At 42.0% G+C, this 14,421-nt stretch overlaps 1 protein-coding gene across 2 annotated transcripts in view; it reads right to left on the bottom strand.

Annotated features, from left to right (window-relative positions):
* Pde4d (phosphodiesterase 4D) overlaps nt 1-14,421 on the bottom strand; it is a 1,387,978-nt gene that overhangs the window by 1,286,716 nt on the left and 86,841 nt on the right. Inside the window, exon 2 of one of the 2 annotated variants that reach the window (XM_085676942.2) lies at nt 10,497-10,642. The exons of the other annotated variant lie outside the window; for it this stretch is intronic. The gene's annotated coding sequence lies outside the window, so the exon portion shown is untranslated. The remainder of the gene's footprint in view (nt 1-10,496; nt 10,643-14,421) is intronic. 2 annotated transcript variants of the gene reach the window in all.

The following is a 14,421-nucleotide window of genomic DNA, read 5'->3' as shown; positions in this document are numbered from 1 at the left end:
AGTATAATTAGCCCCCTGAGGTTCACTTACAAGCCGTACAAGGTCACCAGCTTCTGTCCCCACCCAGGGGACTTCTGCCAGATTCAGTGCCAACGATAGACAGAAAATCAATGTACCATGGGACAGGTGGGAGAGCCTTGTTTCACCTGGACTCATTTCAAGCCACACACTTCCATGTAAATTAGCCAATCCTGAATAATTATTAGAGCCAGAATCTAGGGGATTTCTTTGGAGACAAGAGAGGAGAAAAGGTAAAAGAGGTAACAAACATTATTTCCTGAAGACCTAGTGTTTCATCCAAAATCGACCCTATAATATTATTGCATGATACAAGAATGAAATGTACAGTAGATAGTTTTGATCTGGGAGCTTGTGACACAATTTATACCGCGCAACTGCTGAGATCTCTCCATTCGTTGGCCACTGCCATTGATGAGAACTGAAATGCCGTTAGAGCATGCTTCTTCTCTTCTGGCCCATCCCCACCTTTCTAGATTCACAGTACAAAGGGAGAACCCTGGACCTTCTTTGTCGAAGGTCTTCCCATCGAACATTGCCTTTCATTGTCTGTGCTTTGGGGTTCTGTCCTCACCAAAGCAGTGATCTTTTCATCTAAGATGACAGGAGTCTACAAATACAATAACAAAGCGATCTGTTCCAGCTGAAAGCACAAAAGGAAACTTGGAACACCCTGTTCCGACGTCAGGTCTGCAGTGTGTGTTTTATTTCATATCTTCAGACCCACTGCAGGCAGCCAAGTGCTTGCTATTCAAAATGTTTTTGCTGACCTCATAAGACAAAATGTAAATAGACTTTCTGCCCAATGACGCCAATGCTAAATCTAATGTCTTCTGTGCTCTTGTATTTTGGGCGATTCTTGTGTATACTGCTTCCAAGTCCTGTGCTCATGGGCAGTTCTGCTTTGGTATAAACTGATGCCAATCTTTGCAGGCTACTGTTTCTCTTAGTTGCTCTACACTGGTTATGAAAGTACGGAAAAAATGGATTGGGAAGGAATCATGGTGCCCGTACCGCATTGCATTTTCTATTCCTACAGTCTTTGGCTTTCGTCTCCTGGAACTCATGCCCCAGTGTCAAACCTTGTGCTTAAAGAAGTGTATACCTAATCAAGCAGTTGGCAGTGGGTAACACCAGCTAACAATCAACTCAACAAAGATTCTTTGAGTACCTCAGGGCACATGATAACTTTTCCATGTATTTTATCCCCACCCTTCCCTTCCTTCCTCCTTCCAATTTTTCTCCTTCCTCCCTCCCTGCCTTCCTTCCTCTCTTCTCTTTTTACTTCCCTCCCTCATTTCTTTCTTCCTTCCTTCTTTTCTTTCCTTCTTTCTTTTGTAATGTTAGAATTCCTTTTAGAAAAAGAAGGGCAGAATTTTAATCTAGTTTTACCACCCCCACAAAAGGAATATAATCTAGAGAGGTTTATATTTTATCCGCAGTCACTAGAATAAAATGCAAGTCCACTAACAGACAACCCATTATTCTTTCTCTTATCAATCCCTAAGCTCATTCTGGATTTCACTCTGTAGCAAGTAGTGACGAGAGAGAAACTAATCAAACTAATCATTTGGCAGAGCTGAAGTCTGTATCCATGTGAAGAGCCAGGTGGTCCTGCGGACTACCGAAACTGTATGGATGATGTATAAACATTTTTTATGAAAGTGAAGTTCTAAATGACTGAGTCATTTGAATCATATGATTTATATCATATTTGAAATAAGAAAGCATACTCTCACACAAATGACACCTAACCTTCCCTTTAATTGATAACTTAAATTTTACACCTCTTTGAAATTGCCTATGTATAACAAGCTACCTCAAGACTTCCTTAAAACACCCACAGCCATTTTGTCTTCCTTCAAATCTGAAAAAATTTTATCACTGCCTTATGAGCTATCAATGGGGCTCACTTGGCAAGACCTGAGAGAACCTTTCTTAGATGGTTCCTGCAGGAGGCTGGTTCTTGGTTCTTCTCTACACAGGCCTTTTTTTTTTTTTTTGATAAGGGTACAACTTTTTCAGTATGTGGCTCTGTCTTTCAAGTGTGAGCATCTCAAAACACCAAAAGCAAAAAAGTCTAGTATTTCTTAAGGCCTGTACCCAAAAAAATGGGCACAGTGTCACTCAATCTGGCAGGCAGCCAGTCATGTTTGCCTCCTGGGCTTTGCTCTACTACTGTCCTCCCTCCTTTTCTTTCTCCATCTTTGGGGTGAAAAAAAAAAAAAAACCACTGACATTTCTAACTACCCAGGTGAGCCTAGCCTGGGCTCCTCTAGCCTGCTAGTTAACTGACCTTGTCTGATTACGTCTGGTTCCTTCCAGCTCCATGTGTCCACCTCTTAAAGCATCCTCCCTTCCTCCACTGCTGGTCACATAAAGTGTTCTGTGTGCCCTGTTTGTTTAAAGAGAGCTAGCAAATGACTTGGGGGGTATGTGTGCTATAGTTGTGAGCTCTGCCTGAAGATGCTGAGATAAAAGTTAGCAAAGGGGATTGGATCAGACATGAGCAATGTGAGGCAAAAAGGATCCTTCGTTTTCTCACATTGCTTTGGGAACTGCAGGCAGAATTTAGAGCATTCTCACGCAGCTGCCAGTTCCCTGACAGTTAACCAGACTCCCAACCTCTACGTAGTATATATATATATATATATATATATATATATATATATATATATATATATATATATATAAAGGACAGAAAGAGTTTTGTGAGTAAAAATTCAAGGAAATGTCAAATGGGACTTAGCTTTACCTGCACAGCTTCCCCCGTGCACCTTATTAATTCAAATGACTGTTCCATAAAATGACTTCTCAACACTGAAGCAGCCCCTGATGCTCCCCTCTGGCTCCCTCAGGCAGGCTTTTGGCAACAACCCACGTGCTTACGTGCTTTCTGCAGGAGCAGGAGGAAGGCTCCAGGGCAGGGCCGGAGGGGACTGGAGCCGCTATTCATTTGCTTAACCTGGAGCTTTGGAAGGAAGACTTTGTCCATGTTCACCCAACCACTGTCTACCGTCCACCAACATATCACCCCCTCAACACAGAGCCTCTGCTTTACATATGCTTACAACACCTACCTAGAAAGCCGTGTTGCCCCTTCCTTCTTCCCTGGCATGAGTTCTCAGTTATCTATCCCATATCACCTCTCAGTGACTTTGTCCTGGAGATCCCATCTCACTTTGTCCTGGAGATCCCATCTCCAATACAACTGAGTATATGCACACACACATACAAAAACACACACACTCACGTATACACACCACATCCCATCTCTTCTCCCTATAGTTTCCCATCACTTATTACTAAGAAACATTGTTAATTTTATGTATTTATCCCCTGTCTTCCATCTGCAATATTAGCTTCAGAAAGGCAAGAATTTTTTTAATCTTGTTTATTCTTGGGACTAGCAAATAACTGGCATCAAATAGGTATGCAAATGTTTATTAGTAATTAGTAAATGTTTATTAGTAAGTGAATGGACCGCTGATTAAACTGTAACTACTCTTCTCACTCACAAAGCCTACTCTGAAGGCAGAGAACTATGGTTCTGGTTCAACAAATACCCATCTACTGCATTAACAAATTGCCACACATGAGGAGTACGAACAACAAAATTTGAGCATTGACATTTCTATATAGTGAATACAGTTCAATATAGTCCTGTGGTCTAAAGACTGCATTGCTTTCTGGGGGTTCTTAGGAGTTGGTTTTCTTGCCAGCTTCCAAAACGTAGGAGGCACAGACATTGTATGGTTTGAATCCTCTTCTCTATTTTTAACAACAATTTCACATCCTTCTGATATTCTGTCATTTAATACATCTCACTTGCTTTCTGCCTTATCTTTTAAGAATTACAATGAACCCTCCTGGATAATCTATACTTGAAGATGATATGAATACCAAACTTAATCCACTTGATCCTGTGACCTAGTACGTTCAGTTCATGAATCCCAGGCATGAGGATGAGGTCTGTATGGGCTGGGAAGTTATTCTATCCTCAGCCTCCTCTTGAGCAGCCTAGGAAGTTTTCTTTATGGAGAAAACAACTGTGATCTTCTTTTTCAGATCCACATTCAGTCCTCACAGTTTGCCTTTTGCTGGCTCTCATTGGTATGCAGAACGAACTCTCCATGCTGAGAGGCAGGAGACATTCCATTTAGGATTCTCTTTAAAATTGCTGTTCCTTTAACTTAGATGACAAAATCAAATTCAGTCACCAAAACTCAATCTTCTCCATAAAAACTGGGACTAGTCAAACCACTGACAGGGCTTTTATGAGAAATAAATATATACAAAACCTCTATAAATATCAAATGCACAGCACATAGACTCAATCACAATAGGGCTCTATATCACCAAGGACACCAAGTTTGCCATTGACCAGAATTCTGATTGTATTGATTCCTGAAGAAAATTTCATAAATGTTCACTTGCCTACTTTGGAAGTCAAAAGCTGAAATGGAGAATGATTCTCAAAGCCCAAGTACTACACTTTATTACCTGGCTGCTTGTAACAGCATGGTATAGACATACCAACTATCAACATGAATTTTGTTTTCTTCAAAAATAGCAGATTTGGAACCAGATAATTTTTACCTTTGACCATATGAGAAACAATTGCTGAAGTCATTTGTCCGGCTCCTTCTAGACTTTTAAAGGGGAAAAGGGAAAATAGGTCTCATTTACCTTCTAACTCTAGTGCCAAAAATTTGCCTGGCAGAAATGTCTAAAGAATATTTGAGAAATTAGTGAACAAATTAATGGCTGAGTAGTTGATCAACTAGAGATGCACACTGGAAACTGCCCATGATACTGAGAGTTGCAGACTATTCTGGATCTTCATTTCATCATTGCTTTAAAATAATCTCACTTCCAAGTTTCCAGTTCCAGGGGGTGGGAGAGGGTTACTTTTTCTTAGCTCATTAAAGCTATAAAATTCTTTGTTTTTAAACCAGCTTCTTTAAATGGGGACTACTACTCTCCAGTCACTGGTCTCATAATCCAGTGTTTATCCTAAGGTCCCCAAGAAGGGTATTACAGGGGGAAAACTGAATTTCTCAGCCAAGTGAAGTGTACCCTTACACAATTGTAACTGGATCCTTCCATTAGATGGATGTAGTTGATCTTTCAAAGAGGGCAAGAAAAAACCCTCTCTTGAGAATGAGAAATGTTCTTGGCCCACAATGATCTGATTCTGAACAATGGAACTGTAGCGGATCGTCCCTGGTAAATAACACACATTACGGCAGTCAGGATGATTTGCCACAAGATGTGTTCCGGTAAGTCCGGGGGGACTGGAAAGATGGGTTGAGCACTTCCTGTTCTCACTGAGGACTGGTATTCAGTTCCCGGCATCCATATGGCAGTTTCTAACAAATACAGTTCTAGGGGACCCAACACTCCCTTCTGGCCTCTGTGAGCACTAGACAAGCACAAGATACACATACTTACATGCAGGCAAATATTCATCACATTAAAAAAGAAGAAAATAAATGAATAAAGGACTTAAGCAAATCCCAGGACCTGCTTGCATGGGTCTCAAGATAGAACCAGTTTAAATCACCATGGACTAGAAGCGCCTCACAATGGACCAACTTCCCAAGAAGTCAGTGGGAGTTGCATCTTTGACCATTTTACCTTGAGTGGTTGAAGGAGAAAGGAGGCTTTTCTAAACTGTGAGAATCTTTGTACATCACACACTTATATCCACTATTGGGAGAGGGATAATGAAGCATCAGTTGTGTATTTCCTCTTGAAACCAAATGAGAGATTTAAAAAAAAATAATTATGCAAATAGCCCTCTGAAAACAGAAAACACAACTAATTTAATCAAGGAGTTCAAAGAATAAGACAGTTGTTGAATTTAATTTAAAGTATTCTTGGTGCTGGGTCATAAATTAAACAACTTTATAAACAACCTCCTTCCCCCAGCTGAAGTGTAAGGAGCGTAGTAGAACAGGAGACAGAAAAGAATGTGTATCTGGGGCATGGGGAAGAAAGCTATGACATGGTGTCTTCTGAACATGCCATGCCTAGTGCAATCATGAATTCATAGTAGCTGCGGTTACCTGTACAAGACCAGCACAATATGAAGCCATCCAAAACTTCCTGCCTAGATGTGGGAGGTACTCTCCTCAGAAGAAAAACCTGGAGCTACTGGCAATTGATAACTATGGGGAGACTGAGAATTGTTCTTTGAAGGTATGGCCCCTGGTAAGTTTATGTTCCAGTGGACAGCCCTATACCCATGTACAAATGCAATGAACTCAGTGGCTTATGAGAGAGAGAAAGAGAGAGAGAGAGAGAGAGAGAGAGAGAGAGAGAGAGGCAGTGGTGCCACACACTTTTAATCCTAGCACTTGGAGGCAAGGGCATGCAGACCTGTGTGAGTTCAAGGCCAGCCTGGTCTACAGAGTGAGTTCAAGGACATGCTCTAAAGATACACAGGAAAACCCTGTCTCAGAGACAAAACAAAACAAAAAGACAAAGTTATAAAGTTGGAAGAGGTATGAGGTATGTATTGGGGGTGGGGGGACTTGGGAAGAGCTCAAATGGGGAAATGAGGGATGTAAATGTGATTACATTTCACTGCATGCGTATATAAAATTCTTGAAGAAATACAATGAAAATAGTAAATATATACTCTTGAATTTTATAGGTAAAGAACACTTGACCATGTGTGAGTTTCTCTGGCAACAGAAAACTCCAATTTAATAGACAGCCCCAAATGCATAGCGAGCATCTCAAGCCATCCCAATCTAATACAAAAGAGGCAGGATTTCAAACGATTTCTGTTTAGGTGCTGGCTGAACATTGACACACTCAGGGCTAGTAATAAACTGGGCAACAGTGACTCCATAGTCCAACTTAATGTTAGGAAACTTGAATATAGGATATTATTGAATATAGGATTATATATACATATATATATATATATATATATATATATATATAATCATACAACACTAATTCCAGCCTCCAGTCAGAAATCCTGCATTCTAAGCCACTTTATTTATTCACATCTGTTTAAGGTCTCCCTTTAGGTGTGGGGCAGCATCAGTGAGTCACTACAGCAGAGCCACGGGTCTCTTCAGCTGTTCCTTCATCTGTTCTTCTCCACATACTGCTCTGGACTAGACGTTTATTGAAGACAACAAGGGATACTCCAACTCAAGGAATTTCTGTAGAGAAGATCAGCCCTCTCGTGTCTTTACCGTCAGAGCAGCTCCAAAGGCTAATGGCACTTGAGGTCACACTGATGTTTCTGGATCAACTACCCCCCGCTAAGAACCTCAACATACTCCAGTGCTTCCACCCTAAGACATTTCCTAATCCTCCATCGACTCAGTGGACAGGTACAAAAACATTTATGTTCAAAAAGCCTATGCAATCTCCACCTATGCTGGAAGGATTCTTGTATTCATGGAAATCTTGCCGCCTGTATTTGCTGAATAATGTGTTGAAAACCAATCGACCAAAGGCCACTGGTTATTCTGCCAGTCTTTTAAAATGTAAGGTCTTTTTTTTTAATTTCCGAGAACCCTAACTTCTGTTATTTAAGATGGCCTATTCCACAACAATGGTTCATAATTAGATCTATTTACTTTGACAGTCCACAGTTCTTGATAAAAGGCCATCTGTAACATTTTCAAATTAGGAAGTTTTCCTACAAAGCACATTATTATTAACAATGTGAAATATTGAGGCTCCAGAAGGGAAGGACAATCAAAGCCCGCAACGTGAGATTTCATTATCACAGTGCCCGGGTTTGCCTCAGCTCTCTCAATTTAGGAAGGAAGCACTCCAAGTAATACAGCAAGTGGTGGGGCACAAAGGATGGAGAAATGACATGGCAGGGCTAGGCCACAGACGTCTTAGGAGCACGGATTGTGCCTTTTCTTCAGCTTTCCTTTGTGTCTGGGAAACAGTACACAATCCACACTATGTCCTGTGAATTAATACCAGGTGTCAAGGTCAAGTGGACAAAAAAAAGGCAAACCAAACTCCCTTCAAAACCCTCTGGCCTTTTGCCTCAACCTCTCTGAATCTTGCTGAGGTGCCCATTCCGTGGGTGTATGAACACCTATTCCCATAGTCAATAGCAGTATTGTGGTAGAAGTTGTTAAATGCACAAAGGAATTCATCTAAGGACAAGAGAAAGCTGATCCCCTAGTGCGCGGCTGTTAGAAGAACCAAATACTAGTGTCCAGATACAAAGTCCTGTTGGTCAGCTTTGGGTGTGGCTTTGAGGAAGCCTGAGCTATGTGCCCTGATAGACATCTCTCCTCTTTTACATAAGACAAACTATCTGCTGCCTAAATAGCCAGAGCTACGATAGGCCTATTAAAGTGGATCACTCATAATCTTTCTTTCTTTTCCTTTTTTTGTTTATTTGTGTGTTTGCTTGTTTTCAAGACAGGGTTTCTCTTCACAGCCCCAGCTCTCCTGGAACTTGCTTTGTAGACCAGGTTGGCCTTGAATTCTACCTGCTTCTGGCTCCTACCAGCACCTAGAAATTCTTACAGCACACTTCCTAGATGGGAAGGAGGAGTCAGGATCAGTGTCCAGTCGAACTAAACTTCTCATATCTTGTGTCTTCTTCGCTCTATCAGTCAAGGAGGGAAGGAGAATTAGACTCCCCTATTTGGAAAAAGATTCCACCAAATGTTTCTGTTTGGTTTCTTTCTTTATTTTATTAAAATGTCTTCCTAGGACAAGGATATTAGTCTAGACCTGGAGGTGTCCCTTCTGAGAAGCTCACCTTTGCAAGTTCCATCTTTGCCATTTATTCAAGGCATAACTATCCCATTGAAATTTATTTATTAGATTTGTTTATAGAGCAGTGGGGGAGGATGTGTCCAGGTTAAAGACTGTGATTTATGGGCCTGATTTCACCTTCATTAAGGATTCACCCAAGGCTTCTCTAATAGCTTCTTCCAGCCACTGCCTACTCAACACATGGGGTAAATCAAGTCATAAAAGAGGGTAGGAATTAGAGCGATGGTTCTGATAGTGACTGTCATTTATTTTAAAGCTTCTACTGTTTGGACAGGCCAGGGATCTTCCATCCTGGCAAACAGGTGCCTATTTCCAGATGAGTGCTGATATTCTGGGCACAGTCAGCATGGTTTACATTTTGCCATCAAGAGCAGGAGTGGCCAAGTTCAGGAAACTAATTGTTACCTAAGTTATTGAAAGCCATTATTCCACAGTTAACCAAGGAGGGAAGAAAGAAACTACACCTGAGAGCCCTTCAGCTCACCTTACCTATGCCACAGTAGAGGGATTCTCTCTACAGCTACCATATTGAACTGCTCCATTAAGTTTGGAAACAGCCCCAAGAGTCTCATTCACTTTTAGAGAGGCATCTTCTCCTGTGTTGGTCATTAGAACAAGAGCTGTCTTCGACTGAACATTCACTTGGCAGTTTGCATCAATTAATTTACTTCCTGCACCAACCCTCTGCAATAGGAATTATCATTGACTTTTCTCAAGTGAGGATTAGAAATGGAGTGAAAAATGGAGCCGATAGTCATCCAGCCGAGTACACCTAGGCCTGTCTGGCTTCTACGCCTTATGAGCCGCACCACTGAGCCACCAGTCCCCTTTGAATAGTCACTAGCACCCCATTTACATTCACTCCACTCCATTTTCTCCTGAGGATGATCCACGAATTCTGCATCACACTGTCATACATCCACAAACTGGGATTCTCGGTGCCTGGAAATGCCAAGGTCTGATTATTAATTCAAATGAGAGAGGAAAATGTGGTGCAAACCTTATTTAAATAATTACTTTACATTTCCTTCCCATGGGCCCATTCCAGGCCTCGTTTAGAGCTGTGCTCTTGGGAGGCAAGTTCTGTACAGCTCCAAACTACCATGAGGGTGAGTGAGGTCAAGAGGTGGTGCTGGGAGGGAGGGGCTCAGCGGAAGGTTTAGCTCCAGGTATGGATTACAGAAATTAAAGAAAATAATATAAGCAATTGTAATGTTATCTTTTCTTCTCCTTCTTGAAAAGGGCACCAATATTAAATTATTTTAAAGAAAATAAAATGTCAGTGAGCAGAAAAACAAAAGGCTTGAAAGAATGCCTTTGGATGAAATTGCTTGACTAGGTATGGTCAAATTATGGCTTCAGCTTCTGAACCCTTTCTGTACTTGGCAGATTGCCCACCACACAAAGCTCAATGAGAGACAAAGCCACTTCCTTTAAAGTCATTCAAATAGCCAGATCTTCATATCTTCCCCCTTTCAAGGCACAGGTCACAACCTGGTCAAAGATAGGCCACCCACCCTCAGGCTTCAGATTAGAAGCCAGTGACTCAGAGAGCAGGGGACTTCCGCCCTGGTGACTGTGGGAGCAACAGCCAGGTACCAGGCCAATGTGCTAGGCAGAAATGTCTGCCACTAACAGTAACAGGGACCGTGCAAGTCCTGCAGATGGGGCGCAGTATGACATCAGCAATAGCTCACCAGGATGGCTCTCTGGCGTGTGATCATCTGTGGTGCTGGCTTCTCTTTGTTCTCTCTCTTATCCCCAGTGATCCCAGTAGATGGCTGCGATCTCTTAACCAATTCCTTTGCTGCTTATCCAGCCAGAGGCAGTTTCAACTGGTTGCCTAATGAACATATGATGTAAATGAGCCCATTCGTACTGAGTCAGAGCAATAGCAATGGCATCCTGCCACATTAGGAGCTGCCATTAAGTTCACATCAGCATCCGAGGCTTACCCATATGGAAAATTTCCAGAATGTTTAGAGTCCATTTTTTCATGACTGTATCCGGCAATGGTCACTTCCAAGAGCCCCACTCTCTATGCAAGAATGTGGATTGGAAAGCAGCAGAAGGTGAGACCATGGCTCCACATTTTTAATTCATTTTCTACTTTATTGGAATGCAGATTCTTATCATACTCTCAGTACATTTAATAACACAAATGTATTATGCTAACATCCCACTATAAAACATATTGTTTCTTGGAACGAAGCCTATATGATATTAGTGGATAGAAGGTGGAAGGTTGCTTACTATTCAAACTTCATCTCTTTATTATGTATCAGAGAAACATCAAAACAGGAACACCTGGGATATAGACTTCTACATTATTTTATTAGAAAGCCAGTTTTTGTAAGTGTGCTTAGAAAAGCACACTGTGATACTGCTGCTGTATACACTGGATTTTATTACGCAAAACAAAGCTTGACCCAGAGAAAGGGTATATAAACAGCACCTCCAGTCCTCCGATATGTGGCAAGAGTGCCGAGGAAAACGAAGACATAATAGACACAAACTTCAATGACTAACTCCTAAAAGGGGCTGCACAAGGAGGAAGCTTCCTGTTCTACTGGGCAGTATGTGCTGGTGGGCTTATTTCAATACTAGACTTTAAATTACATGACATCAATTCTGGAAAACATGGTAATTTTCATAATAGAAACGAAAGATTAACGATGATTTAAAAAGACACCAAGACCGGTTTTGAGAACTTCTTTCTTAGAGCCACTCAATTGGTAAGGCCTCAGAGAATGACCAGTACAGCCCTGAAGCAAACATACCCTCCCATACTTATCCTAAGATGGAAGAGGAGCCTGCATCTTCCTCTTGGCAAAATTAACTCTGGCAAGACAGACTCCGAACCTGATAATGGCATACAGTGGGTGCTGATCACACAATATTGATCCTCATCTCTGTCAGTGCACAGCACCTCATAGCATCTCACTCCAGGCCCCATCTCAGGGGTCTATAAGACCATGTGAGTGTATGTGAGATGTAACTATTTCCTCATCTGAACTGGCACTATTGAGGAAACTCCAGAGCCTGTCTGCAGCATCCACCTCTGTATCCAGTTGTATCTGGCACAGCACACTGATGCCGTCTGTGCCTGTCTTTGCAACGCCTGAGTAAGAAACCCAGAGAGTGTCCAGATTCTTCCTTTTCAGAACACTGCAAAACGAGTCACAATAAAACCTCAACATCGGTTCCGAAAAGCCAGGAAGAAAACACAAAATTCTAACTCCCAATCTGTGGAGTAGCAAAGAAAAAAAAAAAATCCGACAACAACAATTGAAAAAAAAAAAAAACGTAACTGGGTCTCTGACAGCTGAAGAATACAAACTAATGACTTCAAGTGTTCTCACTCAGAGTGCATGGCGACAGGAGGCACTGGTAGTGATTATTGGTTTGTTCGAAAAAATGCCTGAAAATAGCAATAAGATGAGAACAATAATTCCATCCACAGTGCCCATGGGCAAAGAACACTGAACTTTAACAGCAATATCTGAGAAACAGCCTAGAGATTGCATGACACACTTGGAAAAAGTCTGAATTTAGGCAGCCAGAAATCTCGTGGTGAACTATTAGCTGTGCTGCTCTCCTCTTTGAGCCTCAGTTCCTGATGGGGATGATGGTGATAATGGTAATAATGATAATATGATGATGAAGGTGATGATGAAGGTGATGATGAAGGTGATGATGATGGTGATTTGGAGAATGTCATACTGCCTATTCCCTATATCTGCTTGAGCTAACATGCATAAGAAGCTTTTCAAGGTGCCTGCCATGCAGAAGGTATTCAATAATTGCTGATTCCAAGTTTGTTCCCTGGAATTCCTACAGCCACAAAGAGCATCTTTATTGCTACTGGCAGTGGGACCAACCAGTATCACAACACCCGCCACTTTCTGGCTGTCCGTGTCTGCACCATGTCATACACCACAGTCATACCTGGGAGCATTTTCTGCAATGTGCAGGAAGGCTTTGGGCATAAGGATGGCATCATGTTCCGAGCAGGTGACTAGTTTCACGCCAGGTGGTCATGTGTTAGTGACTGTCCAGTAAAATACGTGCATCATGTTTATGACCCGGGCCAGCATCAAACAGCACCGTGAAGCCATCCTGTAACTGTCATGGTGATCCTTGTCCACTACCATCACCTTTCCTGTGTCCTCTTAATCAGGCAAACCGTGACCATCTCCATAAATGCTCCTCGTTCTTCCAAAGCTATAATCCCTTCATTGTAGCTTTTTAAGGCTTACTAATCCAAGCACCCCACAAAGCCTTACCATGATTCTTAGCTGCCTGATGCTCCACTTACAAAATAAAGAATCTACCATGTACCGGAGATCGGCTCTAATCCTCCATGTAAGCAGTAGGGAAAATGAGGTCCTGAAGACCAGGAATGAGATACTGTTTTCTGTGCACAAAGCTGTACCTAGAGACCAGAAGCCCTCGATCCTGGACCAGAGCTAGTTCCACTTTGATGCTATTGATGCAATGTTTGGTTGCTAGGTCAGCCACGATGCACAAAAGCTTCGTGTATTCCTTCCTAAAGTGGCACGTGCTTCTGAGAGGGGCCTTGAGCTGAAAAAAAAAAATGAGTAATGCTTGCTTTTCAAACAGCAGCCAGAGCCAGTGGAAAGATGTTTGAGGTTGAATAGGACTCTTTTGGCCTCCCCTATTTCAGCCCACCTACACTCCCCGAGAACGCTGTGCTAACAATGGAAAACGTGACATCCATCCTTCCAGCCAGCCATCGACTCAACAGATACTTGCGGAGGGCACAGTATGCATGAGGCACGATGCTATCGGGAGTGAGGGGATGTCTCCCCCTTTATCCACACTTGGTATGCCAGGTAGCACACTTAGCACTTTACTGTGTCTAACTCGGTCCTCACAATAACCATATGAAAAGGATACTGTGTCCTCTATTTTACAGATAGGAAAACTAGGGCTAACCAAAGTCAAGCCACGCTCTGCCCTCCTGAAGCTGGTAAGAAGAGGAGTTGGGATTTGAGCCCAGCTTGCTCACCTTCAGAGCTGGGTCTTTACCCTGCTCCTGGCACTCACGCTCCAGCAGGTGCACAGCTGGACCTTGTTGGGAGAGCGTTGTGAAACACACAAGGAAAAGCAGAAAAAGCAGTCAGCACAATGCTTGGCATGTATCAAAAGCTTTCTCTTCTTACAGTTGAACAGGACATGCTATTTTTATATAGCTTTAGTTTAGTTTGAAATCCAATGACTCTCTGGTTTGCAAATTTCAATAAATGTCAATATTAGTATATAAATGGTACAGAATTTTATCAAGACCTAGTAATTTATACTAGTAATTACCTAGTAATTTTCCAAGTAGGACTAATTGGAAAGTAGTCTAATTGGAAAGAAGAAGGATTGTCTTCTCCCTACAGTCTAATCAAGCTTGTTGTTTTTCTTCTCTCTCTCTCTCTCTCTCTCTCTCTCTCTCTCTCTCTCTCTCTCTCTCTCTCTCCATCCCCTCCCTTTTCTCCTTGCTCCCTCCCTTCTCCATTTGATTTATTGATCTGAAGACAGAGGCACAGTCATTCCTCATATAACTAGTGCACAGCAAGTGGGTGGTGTTTAATAAAACCGTGTTCACCGCCT

The sequence above is a fragment of the Myodes glareolus genome, chromosome 15 (genome assembly GCF_982192425.1).
Source record: "Myodes glareolus chromosome 15, mMyoGla1.1, whole genome shotgun sequence".
NCBI lineage: Eukaryota > Metazoa > Chordata > Mammalia > Rodentia > Cricetidae > Myodes > Myodes glareolus.
Note: the sequence above shows the minus strand (reverse complement) of the source record. Positions and strands in the feature narration are given on the sequence as shown.